Below are 18,490 nucleotides of genomic sequence, written 5' to 3' on the forward strand. Positions count from 1 at the left end.
GATACTGTCAAAGGAGCAGAGCCGTACTCAGAAAAGGGAGATTTGGGAAATTTCAATAAGTCAAAGGATGTTGACATAGGCTTGGAAGAGCTGTCAATGTCTGATTCCTCTAATGAGCCTTTAGAGATTGGGCTGAATAATAATGGTATGGGCGATAAAAATTACTTAATTAACGGGGGAGGATTCATTCCTGGCAGTGGGCCGGATACTTCTTCGTATGTTCAGGGAGATCCAGTTTAGAGTCAAGGAGTTTGGCAAATCCCAGACCTTAATTCATTTCCGTCGCATTCCTTCTCCGGGTCAAGGAAGGAACATCGTGTTCCTAGGAAAAAAATTTTAATTAGGAATACAGGTTTTTTGCCTTGTACATCGATGAGAGGCAGTCATTTGATGAGGGATTCGCTTTTTCGAAGGGCCAGGTCGCACTCTCTTGGTTCAAAATTATCCGTGTCGACTGCTTCCCTGAATTGCTCCATGGATTCCATTGGAGAAGAAATTAATAGTACCGTTCGTGTAGATACTATTGTTGGTTTCGAGTTGCATGGAAAGGACAATCTAATTAGAGAGTCAATTGTTGGAGAAGGTGTCCGAGGTGGTTTATCATGAATCTCTTGTCCATCAATTGTAGGGGTACGGGAGCGAGGGGTACCGATAAGTTAGACCGGATCAAGGATCTAAGGAGGGGTAACAACATAAACTTGTTATGCGGGCAAGAAACTCAATTAGCTAATTGTGATGACATTCCACTTGAGAAGATGTGGGGGAACTCTCAGTTTGATTCGGTAGCTGTTGGCTCTAGTGGTAGATCTGGTGGTCTATTCTGTATGTGGAATCCTTCATGCTTCACTTTTCTTCAAGATGTTAAACACTTGAATTTTATTCTTCTCTCAGGTATGTGGGCGGGCATAAATGTTCGTATTAACTTTTTTAATGTGTATGCTCCTAAGGCTGCCTCGGATAAGAAAATTCTTTGGTCTGATCTTTTAGATCTGATGATGGCCACCCCTGGTTGGTGGGTTTTCATGGGTGATTTCAATGAAACGAGGGTCAAGGAAGATAGACGACCGGTTTCAGGGTGCGTTTCAGATATGGAGACATTTAATAACTTCATTAAGGATGTTGGCCTTTCTGAATATAGCATGGGTGGGCGTAGATTCACGTGGATGAGTGACGATGGCTGTCATTTAAGTAAAATTGATCGCATTCTGGTGTGTCATAATTTTTCTGCTAAGTGGCCAACGGCTTCGGTCATTGTAACACCCCGGCTAAAGCGGAAATGCCTGAGTGTGACGTACAGATTGCTCAAACACACGTGACACTATTAGGTGACCATTATAACATTATTTCATTTAAATCATCATATAATACAAGTTTATCAAATAATACAAGTTGAAACAATAAATACATAAATGATAAGTTGTTCTTTGAATATCCTATAGGCATGCTATGTGTCTTCTAATTTTCATCCTCGTATCTTTACACCTGTAACATATGTATAAAATAGAGTCAGCTATGAACATAGCTGGTGAGTTCCCACAGTTTTATATACGTACATAAAATTCATACAATTCATGGACAAGTGATAAACGAGCAAGTAAAGTCCTTTCCAGTTGGTATCAACCATCGTACTCGGGTAATCGCGCAAGTAAGGTCCTTTCCCGTTGGTAACAACCAACGTACTCGGATAATGAGGCCCTTTTCCACTCGATACAAATGGACCTGAGTGCAAAGGGGGGCGTATGATCATACTTATCGAGGCTACCATGTGCAAGTAAATTCGAGTAAGTAATCAAGTCGTGGGAAGGAAAGGGGAAAAGGCTGGAATGCTTTATTAAATTATTATTATTTTAAATTAATTTACACTTTAGTCCTTCAAGTTTCATAGATCTTTTAAAATTAGAATTATTATATAATTACAAGTTAGTCCTTTAACTTTGTAAAGTATTTGAAATGAAGTAAAAGTTATAATTCTTATTTACTTTTTATATATTACTCGACTAGTTTTGCGAATTGCTTAAAACGTAATTTCCCGGAGTTTCGTTTATTGATCGAAAATAATAGAAAAAGAATGAACGATGATCGTAAATCATCGGAAATATAATATTAATAATGAACGAGTAACAAAACTATATCGAAACGACCAAACGGGCAGGTTTAACGAATTCGATATACGTAAGGCAATGGCGAATAAATATATGCAACGAAAATTTATTAATAACGTTATAATATATATGTATGTATGTATGTATGTATGTATGTGTGTGTGTGTGTATATATATATATATACAAAACCGAAAATTCGAAATGGGTCGAGTTTTCGGGTTTGAAAAGTAACGAATGTTACAGTCATTGCCTTACCTAGAGCGCTTTCTGATCACTGTCCTCTAGTCTTTTTAGCTGATCAACAACGATTTGGCCCTATTCCTTTTAAAATTTTCAACTCTTGGTTATCTTGTGATGATTTATCAGAGGTTGTTGGTAGATCTTGGTCGAGGGGCAGACTTAGTGGTTCAAATGAACTTAATTTGATGTGGAAATTGAAACAACTAAAAATGGATATTAAGGCTTGGAAAGGTAGCTGCTATAATGCAGTGGAGGATGAGTTGAAACAGTTGGCGAGTTTAATATATAACATTGAAGTCAGAGCTGAAGTTGTGGGCCTTACGGATGTAGAGAAAGCTACTCGGGTTTTTTCTAAGAAAAAAATTCTAGAGATAAATTTGAGAAAAAATTTGGACCTTTGTCAAAAGGCGAAGGTTAGATGGGAAACGGAAGGTGATGAGAACAGTCGTTTTTTCCATGGTGTTGTTAATGGCAACCTAAAAATATCAACGATAAATGGGGTTTCGATAAACGGGAACTGGGAGATCAGCCCAGACTCGATTAAAGAAGGTTTTTTCAATTTCTTTGCCTCAAAGTTTGACGAAAGGCCTGTTAATAGACCTCACTTAATTAATTCTAATTTTAAAAAACTATCAGAATCGGATTCCTCATGGTTGGAGAGGCCTTTCACCTTGTCGGAGTTGAAAGAGGCGGTGTGGGCTTGCGGAAATGATAAATCTCCGGGCCCGGATGGGTTTACTTTTAAATTCATTAAAACTTTTTGGGATACGTTGAGCTGTGATTTCTTTGATTTCTTTAAAGATTTTGAGAATGCTGGATATATGGAGAAAGGTTGCAACTCGGCTTTTATATCGCTTATTCCAAAAAAGAAGGACCCAATTGCGTTTAGTGATTATCGTCCTATTAATTTGATTGGTTGTATGTCTAAAGTTATTTCTAAACTTATTGCGATCAGATTAAAGAAAGTGATTTCAAGTCTTATTGGTGATGAGCAAACGACGTACATTGCAGGAAGAAACATTCTTGATGGTCATTTATTAGTGAACGAGGTCATTTCTTGCACTAATAGTTGCAAGAAACAATGCATGTTGTTTAAGGTGGACTTCGATAAAGCCTTCGATTCGGTTAATTGGTCTTATCTTGATTTGGTGATGGAGAATATGGGTTTTGGGCCCAAATGGAGTTTCTGGATTCAGTCTAGCCTTTCTTCAGGAAGAGCTTTGGTTCTTATTAACGGTTCACCCACTTTGGAATTTGTTTTCAAACGAGGAGTTAAACAAGGGGACCCCCTTGCTCCTTTTCTCTTCATCATCGCCATGGAGGGTCTCAACGTTGTCATGAAATCGGCAATTCACCATAACTTAATTAGAGGAATTCAGTTACCAAACAACGGACCAAAAATTTCGCATGTTATGTATGCGGACGATGTGATGTTTATAGGTGAGTGGGCTGCTAGTGATATGGTGAATCTAGCTAGGTTACTAAGGTGCTTTTATCTAGCTTCAGGTCTTAAAGTAAACTTCAATAAAAGTAAGATGTTTGGAGTCCGGGTCTCTGAACAGGAGATTAATTCTATGGCTTCGATTATTCACTGTGAGGCTGGTTCTCTCCCGGTAAAATTTCTTGGTCTGCCGGTGGGTGCAAATATGGGGTTATCGAAACATTGGAATCCGGTCATTGATCGGGTTAAAGAGTAGATTAAACGGGTGGAAGGCTAGCTTGTTATCTTTTGGAGGTAGGTTGACATTAGTTAAGGCGGTTTTAGGTAGTTTGCCTCTTTACTTTTTCTCTATGTTTCATGCCCCGTTAAAAGTAGTGGAAGAAATTGAATAGATTAGGAGAAATTTTTTGTGGGGTGGCTCGTTAATGAAAAAAAATAAATTGGTGGCGTGGAACACGGTAGTTAAGCCTAAGAAATTTGGCGGCTTGGGTGTAGGCTGTCTCAAAATGATGAAGTTGGCGTTACTTGCTAAATGGTGGTGGAGATGGCGTTTAGAAAAGGATTCTTTGTGGGTGAGATGTTTAGAAGCTATTCATTCAACTCGCTTGCATGTGGATGGTAAGATGGCAAGATCTTCTATTGTTGGAGCTTGGCAAAAGATTTATAAAATTGGTACTTGCTTCTCTTCTCTGGCCATTGATTTGTTGGGTTTGTTTGTTAGGAAAGTTGGGTTGGGAAATAAAACTAGATTCTGGCTAGACGTTTGGTTGGGTTGGTTTGCTCTTAAAGATTTGTTTCTGAATTTATATAGATTGGAGTTGTTCAAAGGCTGTCTAGTATGTGATAGAGTAGTGGTTAATGGCCTGGGGGAGATTAAAGCAATATAGGCTTGGTCTAGGTCCTCACTTTCGGCTGAGGCTTATTTGGAAATTGAGGATCTACAACAAATGGTGGTATTGTATTCGTTCCATTCCGGTAAAGATGACAGTTGGAGTTGGCGTGGCGGTGCTTCATGGTGGTGTGGTTGGGACTTGACCGCTCTTGGGTCGATGGATCAGCTACTTGAGGTAGCCTCTCACTCATCTTCTCGTTCGGGGAAAAGGATTCTTAAGGCTATTATCTACTCGTCTATTTGAAGCATTTGGAAACAAAGGAACGCGAAAACTTTCAGCGGTAGAGTTTTCTCCACAGAGTTCGTTCTGGAGGAAGTCAAGACCAATCTTTATGGTTGGATCAAGCACAGATCTCCACATAAGGAGATTGTTTGGCAAGATTGGATTGTCTCTCCGTTGGACTGTTTTTTAGCTTGAGTAGTTTGTTTTTTGATGTATGCTTTCACTTTCCTTTTTTTTAGTCTGTTTGTTTCCTCCAGCTCCTAGCTGGATGCTTTTTGCTTTCTAATATAATATGCTTTGCCGTTCATCTTTACCGCTAGATTATCCAAGTGCCTAGATTTATTCTTACTATTCCTATAAAACTAACTCTTTTTATTATAACTCACCCACATATATATATATATATATATAAGGCAATTCAAAAAAGTAGTAAGAGCCCCAAACATACAAAGAAAAGGAAATGAAGCAACAAAAATACCAAGCCCACGAGGGCATATTACAAATGAAAATTGACAAAATTAAACTTGCACCATTTCATTTTGTTATCCCCAAAACGCCTAAAACCGATTTGACAAGTGTTAAACGACCGCTAAAAATAAAGTATTCACCTTTCATTTTGATAATTTTGCATCAAACTTGTCTAAGATAGGTTTGCAGATCATGGCTAAGTTCATTTTAGCCCCAATAGGCAAACCTAGGTGAATAAACGGCAGCTTACCAAAATTTCAATCCAAAACTGTATCGTTGATTCAACTATATTTATGCCCACTTTTATCCTAAATAAAGTGCTCTTTTGAAAACTAACCTTCAACCCCAAGGATATATGGAAGGACCTCAAGATACAAGTAAGATCATTGAAGTTTGGCCGACACTCTCGCCAAGGAAAATAAGTGGCCTTTCCTTTGGTGTCTGAATACCTTTGAGCACGAACTCATAGCAAAGATCTAGAAATTCGATGGTATCAATATAAATTTTTTTTTTGAAGAGTTTACAATACTTAATATAAATAATCAAACAGAGGCTAAAATATGGAAACAATATAGGAGTGATATACTAAAATATATTTGTTTCCAATACCCCCCCTCAAGTTGGAGCATGTAGGTCTTTAGTGCCCAACTTGTCAAGGAGGAACTTGAATTGCTGTGTACCGAGGCCTTTGGCGAGTAAATCAGCGATTTGCATGTTGGTGCTGATCTGAAACGATTCAACCTCCTGTGACTCTACCCTCTCACGCACAAAATAACAGTCCATCTCAACATGTTTCGTGCGCTCATGGAAAACAGGATTGTTTGCAATGTGACGTGCGGCCTGATTGTCACAAAACAATGGGGTTGGTTTGGCTGACGGAACTTCTAATTCTTTTAAGAGCCATCGAACCCAAAGTACTTCACTAGCTGTGGATGCCATGGACCTATATTTTGCTTCGGCAGAAGAGCGAGAAACAACCAACTGCTTTTTTGTTTTCCAAGAAATCGGAGCTCCCCCTTAGAAGGAGTAAATACCCAGTTCGTGACCTGCGGGTATAAGGGCACCCGAGCCAGTCCGAGTCACAATATGCGGTGAGGGTACAACCTCCTTCTCGTGGGAGAAAAATACCGTGTCCCGGTGTCCCTTTTAGATATCTTAGAACTCAATGCACGGCCTCCATGTGTGGTTGTCTTGGGTCACCTACAAACTGGCTCAAGATATTTACGGAATAAGTAATATCTGGCCGTGTGGCTTGCAAGTACAGAAGTCGTCCAATTATACGACGATATCGACCTGCGTCAACCCGATAAGAATTTTCTGCTTTATCTAACTTGTGGTTTTGCTCGATAGGAAACAAGCTTGGTTTACATCCTTCTAAACCACAATCAGCAAGAATATCGAGGATGTATTTCCGTTGACTCAACACTAAACCTTGAGATATTCGGCTTACTTAAATACCAAGGAAATACTTTAGGTTACCAAGGTCTTTTATGCTAAACCTTTTATGAAGTTCATCCTTGGTGTCTTGTATTTTGATCTTGTCATTGCCAACCATAACAACATCATCGACGTTTTAATCAAGGCTGCCACAAAAGTTTTGTCGTGCTTGTAAATGAAAAGTGAATGATCTGCCTTAGATTGTTTAAAATCAAGATCAAGGAGCGTGTTAGTGAATTTGTGGTACCAATTACGCGAAGCTTGTTTCAAGCCATATAAAGACTTTCGTAACCTGCACACCCTAGTTTCCCCTTCCTTTGCAAAACCTTGAGGGAGCGTCATGTAAACTTCTTCATGTAAGTCCCCGTGTAGAAAGGCATTATTGACGTCGAGTTGATGTATAGCCCAATCTCTCTTAACAGCTATGGCTAAGAGGATTCGAACAGTGACCAATTTCGCCACATAGGAAAAGGTGTCATGATAGTCTATTCCTTCCGTTTGAGTAAAACCTTTTGCTACGAGACGGGCTTTGTATCTCTCGATTTCTCCGTTTGGGAGGTACTTGATTTTATATACCCACTAGTCTATTGCACGCTTTCCATCAGGTAAGTTCTCCAAGGTCCAAGTACCATTCTTTTCTAATGCTCGTATCTCTTGTTTCATGGCTTCTCTTCATTTTCTGCTCTTAACGGCCTGATAAAAAAATTTCGGCTCATCGTTCGAGTCGATAGCCGCTAAGAATGCCTTGTGCGAGTCAGAGAAATTTTTATATGAAACAAAAATTAGATAAAGGATATACCTGTGAGGACTCTTGATCTGGTGTGGTTTGCGCATGGCCGACCGATAGGGGAAGTTGGACTTCATATTCATCAAAATGCTTAGGCCGTGATCGGTTTCTTGGTTGTCGGATTGATTCAACAACAGGCTGTGGTGAGACTTCTTGGAACAGCTGGGTTTGTTCTTCTGGGCCCGTGTGGTCACTTTGTGAGGACAGTGGGCCTTCAACCCCCTTGGTCTGAATCATTATTATTTGGGCCTTGATCATGGTATATTTCTTGGTGTTGGATTTGTGTTGCACCAAAAGGAACCTGCTGATTTGGTGCATTTGAGCCTGGTTCATTATAAATCAACCCAACTTAGAGTTCAAAAGGGTTGGTTTCCTTTGGGTATGTGGCCATCTTATCAAAGGGGAATTGATTTTCATGAAAGCAGACATCTCTCGAGACAACTATTTTTTTATTTTCAATATCAAAAATCTTATATCCCTTGGTCCCTTATGGATACCCTAAAAACACCCGGGTCTCCCTCTTGCTTCGAATTTGTCACCCTTTGTTTCGGTGCTTCTATAATAAGCTAAACAACCGAACACCCTCATAAAATCATAATTTGGTTTTCGGTTAAAGAGAATTTCATATGGGGTTTTATTCCCAACTGCAGCGGAAGGAAAACGATTTATAATATGTGTGGTGGTTAAAACACATTCTCCCCAAAAGATTTTGGGAAGATTAGCTTCGAACCTAAGTGCTCGAGCGGTCTCAAGCAGATGCTATGCTTTCGTTCCACAACCCTATTTTGTTATGGGGTATGAGGACAAGTCGTCTCTAACAGGATACCACGTTCATTGTAAAAATTTATCATTTCGTTAGACGTGAACTACCCACCATTAGACGTGAACTCCCCACCATTTTCACATCTAATTTTCTTAACGTTCTTTCCAAACTGATTTTGTATCATTTTAAAAAGATTTATCAAACACTTGCTTGCCTCATCTTTAAACTTTAGCAGAAAAACCCATACAGATCTACTAAAATCATCAACCACAGTTAAAAAATAATTGGCTTCTAAAAAAGAGCGGGTACGATATTTTCCCCAAATATCACAATGTAATAACTCAAAACAATCATTCGTCTTAATATCACTGCTTGAAAAAGTAAGTTTTGTGTGTTTCGCCTTAGAACATGAATCACATAACTTATTGAAAAAAACATTTTTAAGAAAGTCAATCTGAGTAAGTTTATCACCGAAAGCGTGACCCAACCTGTTGTGCCATGTTTCCATGGTCGTCATCATAGCCATTCTTCTGGTTCCAAACATCCCCATTCGGTATAGACCATCTTTGCACTTACCCGCACCAATCAAGCTCCTCTTGTACAGTTTCTGCATTACACAAAAATCAGGGAAAAAAGTTATAGCTGACTGCAGATCCTTACTCAACCGACTTACAGACAAAAGTTTGCAAGTAAATTTAGGAACATGCAATACGCCTTTTATTTTTGTCCCCCCTTGTAGGGTACACTCGCCTCTTCCTTCAACGGGTATGGAGTCCCCGTTTGGAATAACAACCGGACGTTCATTAGAACATTTAGTTATGTTTTCAAGGATATTGATGTTGTGGGTAATGTGCTCGGTACAACCTGAGTCCATCACCCATTCATCATAATCCCTTTTACCTGCCATATACGCCTTTGGTGGTGTATCTTCCTTGGTTGAGATTCCACTCTCTCCAAAATGCCTTAGAAAAGTTTGGTATTTTTCATTAGTCAAACCTGGGATGGGGCTTGAATCGGTTTCTGCATAAGAGGCCTTTGGCTTTGTTTCTTCTTTTTTCCGCTTTCCCGACCACCATTCAGGGTACCCTATACACTTGAAACAGCCATCCCTATTGTGGCCATCACGTCCACAGAATGTGCAATGCTCAATTTGATCAGCACGCTTATTCTCCTTTGGAACGGGTTTATCCCGCTTCTGGCCTGTATTATAATCTCGCTTTATTGGCTGATAAGCCTTAAAAGCAGCAGCATCATTTGATGGTTTCTTGTCACTTGATATAGCCCTTTGGCGTTCATCATCCGAAACAAGGCGGTAAGCATTAGTTAGGGTAGGTGTGGGATTCATGGCAAGAATTGTGACATCTGCCCTGATCCGACCCGACCCAGGTACCCGTTTCTCTGACCCGATCTCTTTCTTTTATAATTTAGTATTTATTTATACTTATATTTTATTTTTAATAATAATAATGTATTTTCCTTCCCGCCTTTCGTTTCCTTCCCGCTGTCCCGTCCCCTCTCTTCCTCCCTTCCTCTTTTCGTTCCGCCTTCTTTTCCCTCTTGTCGCCGTCCCGCCCTTCAGCCTTGTTTCCCTCTCTTGTTCCTTCCCGCCTAAGGTTGTCTGCGCAGCTCCACGCGCCAGACTCCCTTACAAGGAATCCTGCGTGAAGACCATCTGTTCCTGCGATACGCGCGAAGAATTATAGTTCTTCCCGCGGCGCGCTAAGAAATGTGGTTCTTCCCGCAGTGCGCGTGGAAATGTAGTTCTTTCCGCGACGCGTTAAGGTTGGTTCTGTCTGCCTTCGCGCTCGCGCTCTCTTGACCTTCTGTGTCTGCCTTCGCGCCTTAGCCTTCTCGCACTGAACCCTTTAGTCTAGTCTTCTGTTTTATCCAGCCTGTATGCTTTTGTGTTGTCTTATCTTCTGAGCTGTTGACCTAACCTATCTAATGTCTGAATAGTTACTTTCGGCGCAGCATGCGTACCAACCCCATTGGTTGGTAGAAAAAGTGACTGACATAATCTTTTGAGATCTGCTTTTGCCATGCTTGACCAGTACCTTTATCTGACCTGCCCATGCCTTTTTACTGTTCCCTGACAGCTTTATCTTGCCCTCTGCAGCTGCCACATCTTTCCATATCTTTTGCTTTTGGATTCTTATGCTTTTTGATATCCTTTGCTTGATCCTGTTAAGGTCTTTTCCCCTTTTTCTGGATTTATGCCTCCTAGGGTTCCTCTATAAATAATAATAATATTTTCATAACACTACACACACAAAACACTTAATCTCTCCTGTTCTCTTGCCCCTTGCTCTCTCTGCCGTCTTCCTCTCTGCCTCCGTCTTCCTTCCTGTTCTGCCCTGCTTTTCCGGTAATATATATATATATATAATAATTTGTTTAAGTTACTTATTAATTATGCTAACTTATAATCAAGACTTAAAACAGATCGTTAAAACAATAATCTTTAATTATAGGTTAACTTGTGCTTGTTTAAAGTTGGTTCTTGCTTTATCTTACACCGCATCGTTTATCAAGTGAGTAATCTCGTACCTAATCCCTTTTTGCTTTTAATGTTTTGGGATGTTCATGTGTTCATACAAACTTAGAGTCTTAAACTTGTTTATGAACTTTAGTCGCGCAGTACCCCATGTGATGAGGACGTAGACTTGGCTGTTATTTGTATGTGAGGATCATTAACCGCGTTGTTCGGTCTATTCCGCAGTTTTCATGGTACCATTAGATGAACACGGGAGAACTATCGTTTATGATTTTCTCTTTTGTTACACTTGCACAGTTAGTCTTGTTTGTGAGCTCAATTGTGAGCACTGGCAGTCTTGTCTCTAAGAGTTGGTCCCGATCTGATTACACCCTTGTTGAAACCCAGACATACACATGTTGCGCGCAGATTTATGTTATCTATGTATTGTATTAAACTTGATTTCTCACCAACACGCAAGTGTTTGACGTTTATTTTAACACATGTTCAGGTTTGCAGTAGCTGTTTTGGAGCTTGTGGACACGTAGGAAGTTTTCTTTATTTTGGACCTAGATTAAAATGTATCAAGACAAGTTATTGTTGTTCGAATATTTTGCCTTATAATATATTAATTTATGTTGGTTTATTTATATCTTATGTATACGTTGCGCATGCGTGAATGAATATATTTATTAAATATTGACACCCAATAGTGTCACGAGTAATGAAACAATATGTGGCGCCCCGATGTATAATCCGCCTTTGGTCGGGGTGTTACAGATTGGTATCAGAGCTCGTTGACTTTAGGATAGGTGGTTAGACGTAACGGCCTAGAATACCTAAGAGTCCCTTCTCGCGCATGAGAGAAATCTCATGTTTGCGCGCTTATTGTTAATTACTCGTTATTTATGAATATGCTCGCGCTTGCGCAGTATATGATTTTATGTTCTATTTCGCGATATTTCGATTTTTGTTAAATTTCGATTTTTATTGATCTTACTTACATATTCGTTTGTTGGATTTGAAAATCCGAAAAGTCATGGTGATACATGAATAGTTGATTTTCAATTTCCATTTACGATTATGTTCTGAGGTTGGAGACTTGAAAAGTCATGGTGATACATGAATTGTCAACCTCCAATGCTCATTTTCTTGTATATTTTATATTGTAGATTGAAAAGTCATGGTGATACATGAATCGTCAATCTCCAATACTCGTTTGCTCGTATATTTTAAATTGGGAATTCGGAAAGTCATGGTGATACATGAATTGTCGATTCTTGATTCGAATTTGTTACCTTTATTAAGTCTGCATTTAAGGTTATTCATTTTACATTTTGATAGTAACTGACTCCGTGAAACCAAGCTTTATAAGATTAAAACTTTGCGCTAAAACCAAGATATTAACTAAAATTAAAATTTTATAGAATGCCTCCGCTATCTCGCCGATTTCAGAGAAGAGAAGCCTCGCGCATGCGTAGACAGCAACGTTCCCAGGAAATGGCCGCCGCAATAGCCCAAGCCTTGAGCCAAAACAATACCTCCAGTTATAACATTAAGTCCTTTAACGCGGGTAACCCTCCAAAGTTCACAGGTCTTGAAGGAGCCACCGTGATGCTCCAGTGGCTTGAGAAAATAGAAAACACTTTTCTCCACACCCAATGCCCCTCAGACAGACGAACCCTATATGCTTCCAGTGTCCTGGAATCTAGAGCGCTTACATGGTGGAATGGAGTAGCTCATGCGCGTGGCGCAGAGGCTGCTTCTAGCATGACATGGGAGGAATTCAAGGAAATTCTTACGCGAGAATTCTGCCCTCCCAACGAAGTTAAGCGCCTGGAGGAGGAATTCTGGAACTTGAAGCAATACAGCGGTGAAGCGCGCGAGTACGCGACGCGCTTCCACGAGCTAAGCTTACTGGTCCCTCACCTTGTTACCCCTTCCCGCCGAGCCATAGAGAAATTCCTTGGGGGTCTCCCCATGGAAATTCAAGATTCTGTATGGGCCAGAAACCCAGTAACCCTCTCTGACGCCATCGAGTTGGCCGCTGTGCTCAGCGACAACCATGTCAGAGCAGGAACCATGTTCCTGCGGGGAACTGAGAAGACCAAACTCACCAAGACTGCCCCTGAACCCGCAGAAACCAAACCTGAACCCTCAAACCATAACCAGAAACGTAGGCGCAGACAAGCTTACGCGCTTACCAACCCGCCCATAGTCCAGCAACCCGCTTACCAACCTCTAGCATACGCCCCTCAACCCCTGTCAGCCTACCCAACACCTCCTGTAGTCCACAACTATGCCTTAACCAATCCAGCACTCCCTGCCCCGCCTCCTAAGAAACCTTACACAGGAAACCATCCCTTTTGCCCAACCTGTAGATTTCACCACCCAACCCAAACCCCGTGTCGACTTTGTAACCGATGTGGCCGTACTGGTCACACTACTGAGAACTGTAGAGCCCTTCTCGCCAATCCAATTGCGCCAACACCACCAGTCTACCCGCAGAACCCACAACCAACCTACCAAAACCCACGACCCAGGTCGTGCTATAACTGCGGTGATCCCAGTCATTTCCGGAACGCGTGCCCGAGACTACAAGTTCAGATTACACAAGCGAATCCGGTAAACCAGATTTCGAACCAAGTGACGCGTGGACGAGCTTTTAACATAACCGCGCACCAAGCGCAAGCGAATAATGACGTAGTTAATGGTACATTTTTGCTTAACGGATTTTATGCTTCTATGCTTTTTGATACTGGCGCCGATCGAAGTTTTATCTCTCGCGCCTTCGAGCAGAAGCTTGCGCGACCGCGCAACGATTTAAAAGAAGATTTTTCAGTTGAATTGGCTAACGGTGAAACTGTTTTAATTAACTCGGTGATTAAAGATTGTACGCTTAACCTTAACGAAAACGATTTTCTGATCGACCTCATCCCCATGCCTCTTGGAAGTTTTGATGTTATCATTGGTATGGACTGGCTTTCGCATAATCGCGCCGAAGTTATTTGCGCCAAGAAGTTGATTCGCATACCTCGAGAGAATGGTGATCTTCACATCTACGGCGAAAAACCCTCCAGTGGTCTTAAGCTTATGTCTTGCGCCGAAGCCCAAAGACTCATGCGGAAGAAGTGTATTGCATTTCTAGCCCATGTGGTTAAACCTGCTGAAGAAAAGAAGCTTCGCGATATCCCTGTCGTGCGTGATTTCCCTGAAGTTTTTCCTGATGATCTTCCTGGTATCCCTCCCGCTCGTGAAGTCGAGTTCCGTATTGATCTTGTCCCTGGTGCTTCCCCCGTAGCTAAATCTCCTTATCGTCTTGCACCCGCTGAGATGCAAGAATTGGCAAGCCAACTTCAGGAGTTGACTGCTAAAGGATTCATTCGCCCTAGCTCTTCGCCCTGGGGTGCTCCGGTGTTGTTCGTTAAAAAGAAAGATGGATCGTTTCGCATGTGTATCGATTACCGCGAGTTGAACAAACTCACCATTAAAAACCGGTATCCCTTACCACGTATTGACGACCTCTTTGATCAACTCCAAGGTGCCTCTTGTTTCTCGAAGATTGATCTCCGCTCTGGCTATCACCAGTTGCGCATCCGCGATGAAGATGTTCCGAAGACTGCTTTTCGAACTCGTTATGGCCATTTTGAATTCTTGGTCATGTCCTTCGGTTTAACCAACGCACCCGCCATTTTCATGGATCTAATGAATCGGGTGTGTAGGCCTTTCTTGGATAAATTCGTGATTGTGTTTATCGATGATGTTCTGGTGTATTCTAAGACCAAGGCCGAGCACGAGCAACATCTCCGATTGGTATTGCAAAAGCTTAAAGCTGAGCAACTCTATGCTAAGCTTTCCAAGTGTGAATTCTGGTCTGATGAAGTACAGTTTCTTGGTCATGTTGTTAACAAGATGGGTATTCATGTCGACCCATCCAAAATTGAAGCAATCAAGAACTGGATTACGCCATCCTCTCCTTCTGAGATCCGTTCCTTTCTGGGCTTAGCTAGTTACTACCGGCGATTTATTTCGAACTTCTCGAAGATCGCTTTGCCTTTAACAGCTCTAACGCACAAAGGTAAACCGTATATTTGGGGCTCGAAGCAAGAAGAAGCCTTTCTATCGCTCAAGCGTTTGTTGTGTGAAGCTCCTGTTCTTGCGCTACCTGAGGGTAATGATGATTTTGTCGTGTATTGCGATGCATCCAACCAAGGTCTCGGTTGTGTTCTTATGCAACGAGGCAAGGTTATCGCTTACGCATCAAGGCAACTCAAGGTTCATGAAAAGAATTATACAACTCACGACCTCGAACTTGGTGCAGTTGTTTTTGCCTTGAAGATCTGGAGACACTACCTTTATGGTACTAAGTGTATCCTCTACACTGACCATAAAAGCCTTCAGCATATTTTTGATCAAAAGGAACTTAACATGAGGCAACGCCGATGGAACGAACTCATCAGCGACTACGATTGTGAGATCCGGTATCATCCTGGTAAGGCTAATGTGGTAGCCGATGCGCTCAGCCGAAAACCCTGCCAGCTTAACTGTATTTTGCCGCGCACGCAGCTTCACTTTGCGCCGATCCAAAGCAACCTTGAATCGCGCATTCGTGACGCGCAGCGCACATCCATCAGTAATGGTAACCTTCGCGCCGAGTTAGCGTGTGGCGCGGAAGCACATTTTGTGCCTAATCTGAGTGGAATTCTCTGCTATCTCAATCGCATCTGGATTCCCTGTGATGAGAATCTTCGCGCTGATATCCTGAGTGAAGCGCACAAATCTCGGTATTCTATTCATCCTGGCACTGATAAGATGTACAAGGATTTGCGCATTACTTATTGGTGGCCCGGTATGAAAAAGGATATTGCTGTGTTCGTAGCTAAATGCCTGACTTGTTCTAAAGTAAAAGCTGAACACCAACGCCCATCTGGTTTGCTCGAACAACCAGAAATTCCTACGTGGAAATGGGAATGTGTAGCGATGGACTTTATTACCAAGTTACCTTTGACAGCAAGCAAACATGATAGCATTTGGGTAATAGTGGATCGATTGACTAAGTCTGCTCACTTTCTGCCCATTCGTGAAAACTACCGTGTTGAGCATCTCGCGCAGCTTTATGTCAAGGAAATTGTCTGCCGCCATGGTACTCCTTTGAGCATCATATCCGATCGCGATGGCCGTTTTATATCTCGCTTTTGGAAATCTCTCCAATCTGCACTAGGAACTCGCTTGGACATGAGTACGGCATATCATCCCCAGACTGACGGACAGTCTGAGCGAACTATTCAAACTCTTGAGGATATGCTCCGATCTTGTGTTCTTGATTTTGGAGGTAATTGGGATTCGCACCTGCCTTTGATCGAGTTCTCTTATAACAACAGCTATCATTCCAGTATCGGTATGGCCCCATTTGAAGCACTTTACGGTCGTAAATGCCGCTCCCCGATTTGTTGGAGCGAAGTGGGAGAAACTCAAATCACAGGACCCGAACTTGTTCAAGAGACAACCGATAAAATCGCCAAGATCCGTGATCATCTGCTGACTGCCAGAAGCCGACAGAAGAGTTACGCAGATCGTAGACGGAAGCCTCTCGAATTTCAAGTTGGTGATCTTGTTCTCCTCAAAGTGTCGCCTTGGAAAGGTGTTGTCCGCTTTGGGAAGAAAGGTAAGCTTGCTCCTCGATATGTTGGACCATTCAAGATTCTCGCGCGCGTAGGAAAAGTTGCCTACAGACTAGACCTGCCGCCCGCGCTCAGTAATGTGCATCCAACGTTCCATGTATCCAATATCAAGAAGTGTTTAGCTGACGAGAACCTTCACATTCCACTTGATGAAGTTCAAGTTGATGAAACTATGCATTTTGTTGAGAAGCCTGTTGAGATTATGGATCGCGAGGTTAAGCAAACCAAGCGCAGTCGCATCCCTATCGTGAAAGTTCGCTGGGAGTCCAAGCGCGGAGCCGAGTTTACATGGGAAAGGGAAGATCAAATGAAGATCAAGTACCCGCACCTGTTCTCTGCGCAACCTACTTCGAGATAAATTTCGGGACGAAATTTCTTAAAGTAGGGGAGACTGTGACATCTGCCCTGATCCGACCCGACCCAGGTACCCGTTTCTCTGACCCGATCTCTTTCTTTTATAATTTAGTATTTATTTATACTTATATTTTATTTTTAATAATAATAATGTATTTTCCTTCCCGCCTTTCGTTTCCTTCCCGCTGTCCCGTCCCCTCTCTTCCTCCCTTCCTCTTTTCGTTCCGCCTTCTTTTCCCTCTTGTCGCCGTCCCGCCCTTCAGCCTTGTTTCCCTCTCTTGTTCCTTCCCGCCTAAGGTTGTCTGCGCAGCTCCACGCGCCAGACTCCCTTACAAGGAATCCTGCGTGAAGACCATCTGTTCCTGCGATACGCGCGAAGAATTATAGTTCTTCCCGCGGCGCGCTAAGAAATGTGGTTCTTCCCGCAGTGCGCGTGGAAATGTAGTTCTTTCCGCGACGCGTTAAGGTTGGTTCTGTCTGCCTTCGCGCTCGCGCTCTCTTGACCTTCTGTGTCTGCCTTCGCGCCTTAGCCTTCTCGCACTGAACCCTTTAGTCTAGTCTTCTGTTTTATCCAGCCTGTATGCTTTTGTGTTGTCTTATCTTCTGAGCTGTTGACCTAACCTATCTAATGTCTGAATAGTTACTTTCGGCGCAGCATGCGTACCAACCCCATTGGTTGGTAGAAAAAGTGACTGACATAATCTTTTGAGATCTGCTTTTGCCATGCTTGACCAGTACCTTTATCTGACCTGCCCATGCCTTTTTACTGTTCCCTGACAGCTTTATCTTGCCCTCTGCAGCTGCCACATCTTTCCATATCTTTTGCTTTTGGATTCTTATGCTTTTTGATATCCTTTGCTTGATCCTGTTAAGGTCTTTTCCCCTTTTTCTGGATTTATGCCTCCTAGGGTTCCTCTATAAATAATAATAATATTTTCATAACACTACACACACAAAACACTTAATCTCTCCTGTTCTCTTGCCCCTTGCTCTCTCTGCCGTCTTCCTCTCTGCCTCCGTCTTCCTTCCTGTTCTGCCCTGCTTTTCCGGTAATATATATATATATATAATAATTTGTTTAAGTTACTTATTAATTATGCTAACTTATAATCAAGACTTAAAACAGATCGTTAAAACAATAATCTTTAATTATAGGTTAACTTGTGCTTGTTTAAAGTTGGTTCTTGCTTTATCTTACACCGCATCGTTTATCAAGTGAGTAATCTCGTACCTAATCCCTTTTTGCTTTTAATGTTTTGGGATGTTCATGTGTTCATACAAACTTAGAGTCTTAAACTTGTTTATGAACTTTAGTCGCGCAGTACCCCATGTGATGAGGACGTAGACTTGGCTGTTATTTGTATGTGAGGATCATTAACCGCGTTGTTCGGTCTATTCCGCAGTTTTCATGGTACCATTAGATGAACACGGGAGAACTATCGTTTATGATTTTCTCTTTTGTTACACTTGCACAGTTAGTCTTGTTTGTGAGCTCAATTGTGAGCACTGGCAGTCTTGTCTCTAAGAGTTGGTCCCGATCTGATTACACCCTTGTTGAAACCCAGACATACACATGTTGCGCGCAGATTTATGTTATCTATGTATTGTATTAAACTTGATTTCTCACC

This window comes from Bidens hawaiensis, unplaced genomic scaffold (genome assembly GCF_021521415.1).
Source record: "Bidens hawaiensis isolate Kalapana, Puna unplaced genomic scaffold, B.hawaiensis_p1.1 tig00053056_1, whole genome shotgun sequence".
NCBI classification, from domain to species: domain Eukaryota; kingdom Viridiplantae; phylum Streptophyta; class Magnoliopsida; order Asterales; family Asteraceae; genus Bidens; species Bidens hawaiensis.